At 41.4% G+C, this 11737-nt stretch overlaps 1 long non-coding RNA gene across 1 annotated transcript in view; it reads left to right on the forward strand.

Moving 5' to 3' along the window:
• Positions 1-11453, forward strand: part of LOC118762905 — a 27528-nt gene extending 16075 nt beyond the window's left edge. Inside the window, exon 3 of the long non-coding RNA XR_004998656.1 lies at positions 11113-11453. This is a non-coding gene — a long non-coding RNA (uncharacterized LOC118762905). The remainder of the gene's footprint in view (positions 1-11112) is intronic.
• Positions 11454-11737: the final 284 nt, after the last annotated feature.

Consider the following 11737-nt stretch of genomic DNA (forward strand, 5'->3'; position numbering starts at 1 on the left):
CAGCCGTAGAAACACTGCCAGATCTGACTGGGCCTGACGAAGCCTTCCAGCTTCACAGACCCCAGTTGACCCGTCCAACCCATGCTAGCATGGAAAGCGGACGCTAAACGATGATGATATATAATATACATGTAAATATATAATATAAATAATATATATATATATATATATATATATATCAATGTAATCATTTTAGCTTTTGAATGATGTCTCCCCATTGGCTAAGCAAGCAGGTCAACATTCCCCACCCTGATCAGAAGGGTGGTCAGTCAGAGGGTTACCTGTTTATAGCTGGGTAGTCTGGAACAGTGTGAAAGAAAGTGTTTTGCTCAGAAACACAATGTACAACTAAGTCCGGGAATTGAACACGCGATCTAGCAATTGTGAGTGCAACATCCTAACACACACTCACACACAACCACTTCTTTATTTTAACAACTAACAGTCCAATAGTTTGTTTCGTGTGTTGATTAAACAATCAGTCAGTTGTTTGTTTTCTCGGTCAAGTGTTAGGATCAATATCATCATCACCACCACTACCACCACAGCATCATCATCACCACCACCACCATCACCAACACCACCACCACTGCCGCTGCCGCCACCACCACAATCATCATCATCATCATCACCACCACCACCACCAACACCACCACCACCTATTTCTTTACTACCCACAAGGGGCTAAATACAGAGAGGACAAACAAGGAAAGACAAACAGATTAAGTCGATTATATCGACCCCAGTGCATAACTGGTACTTATTTAATCGACCCCGAAAGGATGAAAGGCAAAGTCGACCTCGGGGGAATTTGAACTCAGAACGTAACGGCTGACGAAATGCCGCGAAGCATTTCGCCCGGCACGCTAACGTTTCTGCCAGCTCGCCACGACCACCACTACCACCAGCATCATCATCATCATCATCATCATCATCATCACCACCACCACCACCACCACCAACACCACCACCACCACTACCACCACCACCATCATCATCATCATCACCACCACCAACACCACCACCACCACTACCACCACCACCATCATCATCATCATCATCACCACCACCACCACCACCACCACCATCATCATCACCACCACAACCACTACCACCATCATCATCATCATCCTCATCATCACCACCACCTCTACCATCAGCATCATCATCGTCATTGTAATGTCCACCTTTCCCATGTTTACATGAGTCAGAATTTGTTGAGCTGAACTTTCAATGGCTGGATGCCCTTTCTGCCGACCTGTTTCCAAGTGAAGGCAACATTTCCTCAAGACCAGACATGCTTCTACAGAAACCTACTGCTTGCATGACAGTGACACTCATTTACAATCATGCAATGCCATGCCAAGGAGACAATAACACATACGTGTGTATCTGCGTGTGCGTGCATGCGTGTGAATGGATTGAGAAAGTGTGAGTGCATGCGTAAATACATGCAACTATTGATATTCAACAGCCTTGCTTATCCCCAGCCTCAGCGTGTTGTAGGGTGTAGGTGTGGAGTTGCTAGCAAGCGAATTATAGGCCTATATTTACAGGAAGTCCCTCGATCCAGCAACAACAGCAGGAGGCGCAATGGCCCAATGGTTAGGTCTGCGGACTCGCAGTCGGAGGATCGCAGTTTCAATTCCCAGACCGGGCGTTGTGTGTGTTTATTGAGCGAAAACACCTAAAGCTCCACGAGGCTCCAGCAGGGGGTGGTGGTGACCCCTGTTGTACTCTTTCGCCACAACTTTCTCTCATTCTTTCTTCCTGTTTCTTGTACCCGACTTCCTACGCAACCACTGAGCCTGGATGTGCATTCATCCATCCGTCCATGCTCTCGGTGTCGGGAGTTGACCTGCTTTCTCTTCTGCAGGTCTTACAAATAGCAAAGGACCACGTTTCGGATTTCTCCCACTGGGATGAAGACTGCTTCACTCAACAGCAACAGCAACTGCAGCAACAACAGCAAGAATAACAACAACAATAACAACACTGCCTTTGCCAGATAAACAATGAGTTGACCAACTGTTACAGTTACTGGTATACCACCACCACCACTACTACCGTCACCACTGCTGCTGCTGTCACCAGCAATAAGGCAATGAATATGAAAAATAAGGCAATAAATATGAAGATTGCGAGCTGGCAGAAACGTTAGCATGCTGGGCGAAATGCTAAGAGGTATTTCGTCTGTCTTTACGTTCTGAGTTCAGATTCCACCAAGATTAACTTTATCTTTCATCCTTTCGGGGTCAATAAATTAGGTACCAGTTGCGTACTGGGGTTAATCTAATCGACTTGTCCTCCTCTCCAAAAAAGGCAGTGAGCTGGCTGAAATGTTAGCATGCTGGGCGAAATGCTTAGAGGTATTTCGTCTGTCTTTATGTTCTGAGTTCAAATTCTGCCAGGGCTGACTTTACCTTTCATCCTTTCAGGCTCAATAAATTAAGTACCAGTTGCATACTGGGGTTGATCTAATCGACTGACCCCAATCCACCAAAAGTTTGGGCCTTGTGCTTAGAGTAGAAAACAATAAATATGAAAAAAATATGGAAACTGAGACCAGCAAAAAGCAACCACCACAGAATAAAGCGGCAAGATTCCGTCTGCATTTGAAGTTGACTCTCTTGTCTGAAATCTAACCTTAACCTTACTGACAGCATCCCTGTACATGGCTTGTACTGTTCTCACCAACCACTCATCTATCCCTAGCTTCTGCATTGACCACCAGATAAAGGAGCAGGGGACTCTGTCAAAGTCATTCTCTAAGTCGACAAAAGCTAGGTATGGGGGTTTATTTTTGGCTAGATATTTCTCCTGCAGTTGCCTAACTAGGAATATAGCATCAGTCATGCTCCTGCCTGGCTCAAATCTGCACCTGCATCTCATCTATGCTAATTTTATTCCTAATTAATTGAGCTAAGACCCTTTCTGTGACTTTCATCACCTGGTCCAACAGTTTGATACCTCTGTAGTTATTTCTGTCAAAGGCACCACCTTTACCTTTGTAACAGTTGACTATGATGCTGCTACACCAATCATTGGGTATGACTCCCTCATCTACAACCTGATTAACTGCACGGGTGACTAGGCTATATCCTACTTTGCCTGAAATTTTAAGCATCTCAGCAGAAATACCTGATGGCCCAGGGGATTAATTGCTTTATCTACTAAGCTACTGTCAATTCAGATAGCTGGTCCCTCAGTTGGGTCCACATTTGGCAGACTCTCCTCCTCCCATTCATTCTCCACATTCAACAGTCTTTCATAATGGCATCTCCAAGCCTCTTTCTTCGCAGAATCATTACTTTAAGTGCACTATCATCCATGCAGACATACAATCTGAAACAGTTCAAATCTTTGAACCTCATGTCACTGAGCATAGGCAGACGTCAACCCTGGTTAGATATACCTGTCCCCTAGCTTCCCTTCTGGTTATCTGATACATATACCTGCTACCCCCACACTTCCAGGCCTTCCAGACCGGTTTCTTTGTTCAAATGGTCTTGTCTACAGCATCAGTCCACAACCACATCACCATACGTCTGGATGGGACTTTGCAACAACTGCAGATTTGGTCATGGCCCTCAGCAAACTGATACACAGGAATTCCCAGTTGCCCTCTATGCTACAAGTCTGTAGTTCCTCTTCCCTCTCATCAAATTCCTTAATTAGGATGTCCCTAAATCTCTGACCATATATAGGGTCCTTAAGCTTCCAAATCCTTCTTTCCCAGATTGGTCTGCTTCTTGGCATCCTTCTGGCCTGAACTCTAAAGTCGCTAATGACCAGTCTATGCTGGGGGGTACATTCTTCACCAGGGAAGGGCTTTGTGTTTAGGAGTAACCATGTATCTCACTGTCTGGTGAGAATGCAATCGATCTGATTAGTGTTGTCACCTGATTGGTAGGTCATCAGGTGGCTGGCTGGCTTCCTGAAGTTGGTGTTGCGGATCAATAGGTTATTTGTATCATAGAACTCCAGCAGCCTTGTCCCCTCTTCATTTCAGAACCAATTCCATGGCCCCCATGTATACCATGGAAGATACCATACTGCTACCTGACATGCCCATTGAAATCCCTAGCCACAAAGAGGAGATTATTGTCACTCATTCTTGAGGTAGCTTGCAGAAGAATATCATAAAAGCAGTCCTTTTGTTCAATTGGTAGATCCGCTTGGAAGACGTAGGCAGAGATAATTGTCGCAGTACTATTCTGCAAAATTTACCTGAGCTTAAGTACACTATCAAACACTCCGGTTACATTTATCACCTTATCCACCCATTTCTCTGCAAGGGGCCACCCATTTCTCTGCAAGCCACCCATTTCTCTATACAAGTGGGTGCTGAAAAGTTCCTGGCTTTGGGTAAAAGAAAATACAGAAGGATCAGTTAATTATGATTTTATTCAACATATTCCCCTCTCAGATTCACACACTTATTGCAGTGGTCCTTCAAGCCTGGTAAAAAAAAGCTCAAAAGTTTGGGCTTCCAACCAGGCGTTTCGCGATACCATTAAAGCCAGGAACTTTTCAGCGAGTGTGTGTATGAGGGTGGAAGTGATTGTGTGGGTGCTGGCTCTGTTGCTTCCAAATACAGTCACAGTAGAAGCAGCAATAATAAAAGTGTATGTGCTGGTGATGGTGCCACATAAAAGGCACTAGTGATGGTGCCATGTAAAAAGCACTGGAAATGGTGCCACACTAAAAGCACTGGTGATGGTGCGATATAAAAAGCATGGTGATGGTGCCACATAAAAAGTACAGGTGATGATACCACATGAAAAGCACTGGTGATGGTACTACGTAAAAAGCATGCAGTACACTCTGTACAGTGGCTGGTGTTAGGAAAGGAGGGCATCTTGTAGAAATAATGCCAAAACATAACTGGAGCCTGGTATGGTTCCTGGCCTTGCTAGATCCTGTGAAATTGTTCAACTGTACCAGTATGGAAAACAGATGTTAAATGATGATGATAATGATGATGATTATACTGTAAAAAAAAAGTGTAAGGATTGGGTCATTTTCAAGTCGAACAGGAGTTGCTGGGGGAGAAGAGGTATAGAAATAGAAGTCAAGAGAAATCAGAGGGTTTGTTTGAGAGGGAGATTGGTCAATCATTCTGGCTATGCCACAGAATGTGATGATGGATCATTTTCATCCACCACCACCATCATCATCACAACCATCATAACCACTGCCATCGCCGCTGCCACCACCACCAACACCAACGTCACCACCACTGCTGTTGTTGCCACCACCAACACTGCTGCCACCACCGCCACAACCACCACCATTGCTGCCAATACCTACAAGGGGCTAAACACAGAGGGGACAAACAAGGACAGACAAATGGATTAAGTCGATTACATCAACCCCAGTGCGTAACTGGTACTTAATTTATCGACCCCGAAAGGATGAAAGGCAAAATTGACCTCGGCAGAATTTGAACCCAGAACGTAACGACAGACGAAATACCTATTTCTTTACTACCCACAAGGGGTAGTACTTATTTAATCGACCCCGAAAGGATGAAAGGCAAAGTCGACCTCGGCGGAATTTGAACTCAGAACGTAATGACAGACAAAATACGGCTATGCATTTCGCCCGGCGTGCTAACGTTTCTGCCAGCTCGACGCCATACATTTCGACAGACGAAATACCGCTAAGCATTTTGCCTGGCACGCTAACGTTTCTGCCAATACCATCACCACCACCACAGCCGCCACCATTACCACCACAACCACCACAACTACCACCACTGCCAACAGCACCGCCACTGCCACTACCACCACCGCCACTACCACAGCTGCCACCACTACTTCCACCATCACCACCACCACCACCACTACCATCATCATCCTCATTGCCAGCTTAATCATCAGTTAATTGATGATGGTTACAGGCAGGGCGCCTGTATCAGACACCCTATTATTCCCAGTCACATCTCACAGGACGTCTTCTATTCGTCTGTCAACCTGACTTACCCATAAGACTGCAACAGATGGTAACAACAGATTATAACAACATGCTCCCAGCAGACTAGTTTAATATTTTCAAAACTATTCTAGAAAGAAGGCAGAACACAACAAGTGGCTTTACTAAAGATCAGAAAGCCGTTGACATACAACATGAATGATTAATTGTCAGCAGTAAAAGCCGACATTGACCATATAGATTTTTATCAATAGACATCATCAATAACAAAGCAACAGGCTCTTCATTGATAACAGATGCTTATAAGGAGGGCAATGCATCAATATCAAGGACTCATTAGTCATAACACAGATTTTAAAATAGTCGTTTGAAAGTAATTATCTATTTTATTTTTATTTTGTATTTTATTGACTGATGACAGAATATAATTAATTACAGGTTTCAGTTGGACAAATAGTAGCTTCACAGTATTTCCTTTTTTTATGAAAAGAAACTGACATAGGAATGTCTGCGTGATCTTTTTTTTTTTTATTCCTGCTTCCTTACGTTTTCAATTTTTAGACACTCTGAATATGTGTTTTCAGCATCAAAGAGTTTGGTCTTATTCTTTAGGCTTTAAACCTTTCATCATAATCATCATCTTCATCATCAGCATCATCACTGTTATCATCATCATCATTATCATCATCATCATTGTCATCATCATAATCATTATCGTCATTGTCATCATCGTCATCATCATTATCATCATCGTCGTCGTCGTCGTCATCATCATCGTCATCATCATTGTCGTCGTCGTCGTCATCATCGTCATCATCATCATCATCATTGTCGTCATCAACATCATCATCATCATCGTCGTCGTCATCATCAAGGCCAAACATCCCTTAAAATTTCATCGAAATCCATCCAGCAGTTCTTGGGATATCTTGTCCACGGACAAGCAAACAAACAAACAAACGCAGCTCCACCTTTGCTAAGGCGGAGATAATAAAGAACAATATGCTTTATTTAGAACATAAAACAACGGGCTCCTTGCTGCTTGTGTCAGTAATCTCTGTGCAGTTGGGCCTTCTAGAAATAGCAACTAAATTACCTTTAAATCACATGCTATTATCTTATAAATAATTATCTAAAACTACATCGGATGAGGTAGTCTTAGGCACTTATTATCCTCCTCCTCCTCATCATCATCATCTGTTCACATCTCCCTGCTAGCATGGGCCAGACAGAATTTGTTGCAGCAGATTTCTATGGTGAGATGCTCTTCCTGTCACCAATTCTCACCTGTTCCAAGCAAGGTAATTTTTTTTTTCCCACGGTCGGACGTGTTTTCCACAGAAGAATGGAAACCAACAACCTCACTTGTGTGACAATGGTGCTTATTTTCAACCATCACGTGATGTCTAGACAAAAATACACGCATGCAGATACACACACACACGGGCACACACATACATAACATGCATACATACATGCATATTTGCATACACCAATCTTCCATTCAAAAGGCTTTGGTCAACCTGAGGCTGTTGTACCACATACTGGAATTGAACCTAAGACCACATGGTTGGGAAGCAGTCTTCTTAATGACACAGCCTTGTACCACACAGGGCTTAAAAAATAAAAGTTGGGATGGGCATAGATGGAATGCTTTTGATCATAGAACAAAGATAGATCTGCCTAATTGACTGGGAACAACCATAAAAACCTTAAGAGCAGCAGCAGAAGCAACAGCAATCTCTGTATCCTAGCAACAATATCTCCAGCATTCACATTAATTTATTTTGTAGAAAGATAAAAGAAGAAAATCCGCAGGTAGTCATTACCTTGGTGTTATCCTTTGCAAGTGAGAATGCTTTTGTTTCATTTGTCACATGATGTGTTATCGTTAATTAAGAAATAATTAACAGACAAAATGGCAACATATCACCATGCCGATGTTGATGTATAAAGGATCTTGTAATGAGATTTAATAAAGAAATACAGCTTGTTGTTTCCAGGTCATTAAGCTCCATAGAGCTGATGTTTAAGTCTTCCCTTACCATATTTCTGTTGAGATGCTCTGTGTTTCTTTCAATTAATTTTAAATATAACAAAGAATTTAGTAAAATAACTTAGTTATCATTAAGCTAGTGTTAGCAATATAAATTGTGACTAAGGTTTGGTGGGAGATTTTAATTCAAAATTCAAAACTTATGAAAACAAGACATTTGTATTACAGAGCCAGAAGTAGTTTCAGTCAGGTTGGTATCGAAAGGGTTAAATTAATCATTTGTTGACCCTTTTGTTACCATATTTCTGTTGAGATGCCAGGTGCTTATGCAAAATTAGTCAAAGGATTAAATCAACAACACCAAAACAGAAAGAGCCCTCTCATAGGCTTCCATGTAATAATAATAATGAAATTGTATACAGTGCTCAGGTGCACAACAACATGTCAAAAAGTGCATATAAAGTATATGCAGTAATGTACAAATGTCTGGAAAGCGAACAGTGTATGAGTCAGTTACATGCTTGCGTGTTTATGGAGGGGAGAAAATCAGGTGTAGTGTTAGCGAATCTCAGGAAGCACGGAAGTTTTGAAGGATGCAGTGCTCCGACAACTAACAACTGATGCCGGCAGTTTGTTCCATACTTCAGCAACTCTTAGCGTGAAAAAATGTTTCTGAAAGTCATGGGAGCTGTGCTGTTTTCTGACTTTGTAAACATGTCCACGGGTTTCCATCCAGTACATTTCACTCACATAACTCTGGTTGATTTAAAGCTGTAATGGAAGAAGTTCATTCTAAATGCCAGGCAGTAGGATTGAACCCCAAACCAAATACCTAGACAAAAGTTTTCATAACCACAGAGGCATACCTTAACCCGTATTCCATTTCCACTCTAAGAGAGCAATATGCATTGTCTGCTGATATAATTACAGTAAATATATATACATACAGGTGCGGGAGAGGCTGTGTAGTAAGTAGCTTGCTTACCAACCACATGGTTCCAGGTTCAGCCCCACTGCATAGCACCTTGAGCGAATGTCTTCTACTACAAGCCTTAGGCTGACCAAAGCATTATGAGTGGGTTTGGTAGATGGAAACTGAAAGAAGCCCATCATATATATATATATATACCCATGCTAGCATGGACAACGGACGCTAAACGATGATGATGATGATGATGTATATATATATATGTATGTATATGTATATGTTTGTGTGTCTGTGTTTGTCCCCCCACCATCGCTTGACAACCAATGTTGGTGTGTTTGCGTCCCCGTAACTTAGTGGTTCAGCAATAGAGATCGATAGAATGAGTATTAGGCTTACAAAGAATAAGTCCTGTGGTCGATTTGTTCGACTAAAGGTGGTGCTCCAGCATAGCCACAGTCAAATGACTGAAACAAGTAAAAAAGTAAAGGATAAAAGAAATATATGTATCTGTGTGTGTGTGTGTGTGTGTGTGCAAGTGTATGCATGTTTGTGTGCAAGTGTGTGTATGCATGTGTGTGTGCATGTGTGTGTGTTTGTGTATGTGTGTGTGCATGTGTATATGTGTTTGTGTGTGTGTGTGTGTGGTTACTTGCTCTCTTCAGGAGAATAATTACAAATGACAGTGGCAATGGTGGTGGCAGCAGCAGTGATGATGGTGATTATGATGATGATGATGATGATGATGATGGTGATTAGTCTTACCAACAGTCTGTTCTTGGATTCTGTTTTGTGAAAAGTTTTTTTTGTTTTTTATGTTTCAAGCTGATTCTATGAAGAAAAAAAAGAAAAAAAAAAGAAAAGAGAAAAAATATAAAACAGAGATAAAAAGAGTGATGAATGACATCAAAATTAGTTTATTATATAATCCATGATGTATCACTTTAACCATAGCGATAAAACACACTGCAGTTATATATACATACACACACACGTGTGTGTGTGTGTGTTCGCGCGCATGCGTGTTGTGATTTGTCTGAGTTGTCTAAATCTCTTCCATTTTTACACCATGTAGTTTAATGTCACTGCTCTAAATAGCCTAACTTACTGTTTATTATTTATTGAGAATTCTGTGCTATTATGTGACAGATTATATTGGTCAGACAGCCTTTCTTTCAATATGCATTTAAATTATGTAATATCATTTGGATAATAACCTTATAACGTGCTTTACAAAACTCTTCCACTGGTATCAGCTATCATATGCTGTCATACAGCAGAAATTCTTTTACTGGAAATGCATGTGAAAATCCATTAATATCTACAGAATCCATACAAAAAATTATAATACTTTGACGAAATAGAAAGGGTTATAGCTTCACATGGGGTAGAAGACAACTGGAGGTCTCTAAGAGACAACCTGCTGAGAGCCACTGACCAGATCTGTGGTTGGTGCAAAGTCCCCTCAAGACCCAAAATAACGTGGTGGTGGAACAATATTGTTGACAGGGCTATTAGACAAAAGAAACAGGCTTGGAAGGACTGGAAGAACTGGCCTCCGTGCCGGTGGCACGTAAAAAGCACCATCTGACCGTGGCCGTTTGCCAGCCCCGTCTGGCACGTTAAAAGCACCCACTACACTCAAGTTAAACCCCAGTTAAACCATTCAACCTATGCTAGCATGGAAAGCAGATGCTAAATGAGGATGATGATGATGATAGAATGAACAGGTTTTATGCATACACACAGAGCTATACATATACACAGACATGTAGGAAGTAAATAGACATCTTTAATTTTCAAAATCTTTTACTTAATATGCAAACGAACAAATGAAATGTAATCGACAGCTAGGACCACATATTTTAGTATTTAGTTGACATTCCCTTTGCAGTTTTTAATTCAGAAACTCTTTTTGGCTTTGAACTGATGAACTTTGTGATTGTCTCTTGTGGAATTTCTGCCCAATTTTCATGCAACAATCAAAACAATTCATCTTTAGATCTAGGTTTCTGTCAAATTCTTCATATAGCTCTGTCTAGTATACTCCAAAGATTTTCAATTGGGTTCATGTCAGGAGATTGGCTCAGCCAAGGAAGCTTTTTGATCCCATTTTCTGTCAGCCATTGTTAATTCCTTTTTGCTGTGTGGCATGGAGCCCCATCTTCCATAATTTAAAACTCATTTTTCATTATGTTATCGTGTGAATATATCGGAAGTAGTCCTTGCTTAAGTTTTTCAATGTATTTTTCAGAGTTTATGGTTCCAACACATTTGATCAACTCAGAACGACCATTGTTGGTGACAGCTCCCCATATCATTACAGAGATATGCCATGTTTCACAATTGATTGGAGTCAATTCAAATAAAATTCTTGATAGGGAAGCCTCCAGACCCAAACACGTCCACTGTCTGAAAATAAAGCAAATCTGGATTCATCTGAGAAAATCATTCTATACCAAAATGAACTGTTTTTTTCTGACATCTCCTTAGCCCATTTCTTTCTTTTCATGATATTAATTGGCTGAAGGAGAGGTTTTCTTCTAGCTGCTCGTCCATAATACCCAAGCTTATGCAGATATATAACACACATTCTTGGACTAACTTATAGCTTTCTTCTAATGTCAGAAGCCTTCGAACAGGGTTCATTTTCCACAATTCTCTTCAAACAGTGAAGCTTCCTTTCTGAGAGCCCAGGTCGGCCAGAATGAGAATCTGTCGAGTCTTTTCCTTGGCCTTTGAATTGCACTATAATTCTATTAACAGTTGCAGCATGGAAGGTGTTTGTAAGCCATTTAAGAAACACACAAAAGCCGTTCGATTCAGATGCAGTACGGATTTTTGTCAGTAAACAGGTCGCGGTCTTAAAGCGACGAAAA

This window comes from Octopus sinensis, linkage group LG4, assembly GCF_006345805.1.
Source record: "Octopus sinensis linkage group LG4, ASM634580v1, whole genome shotgun sequence".
In the NCBI taxonomy this organism is placed as follows: domain Eukaryota; kingdom Metazoa; phylum Mollusca; class Cephalopoda; order Octopoda; family Octopodidae; genus Octopus; species Octopus sinensis.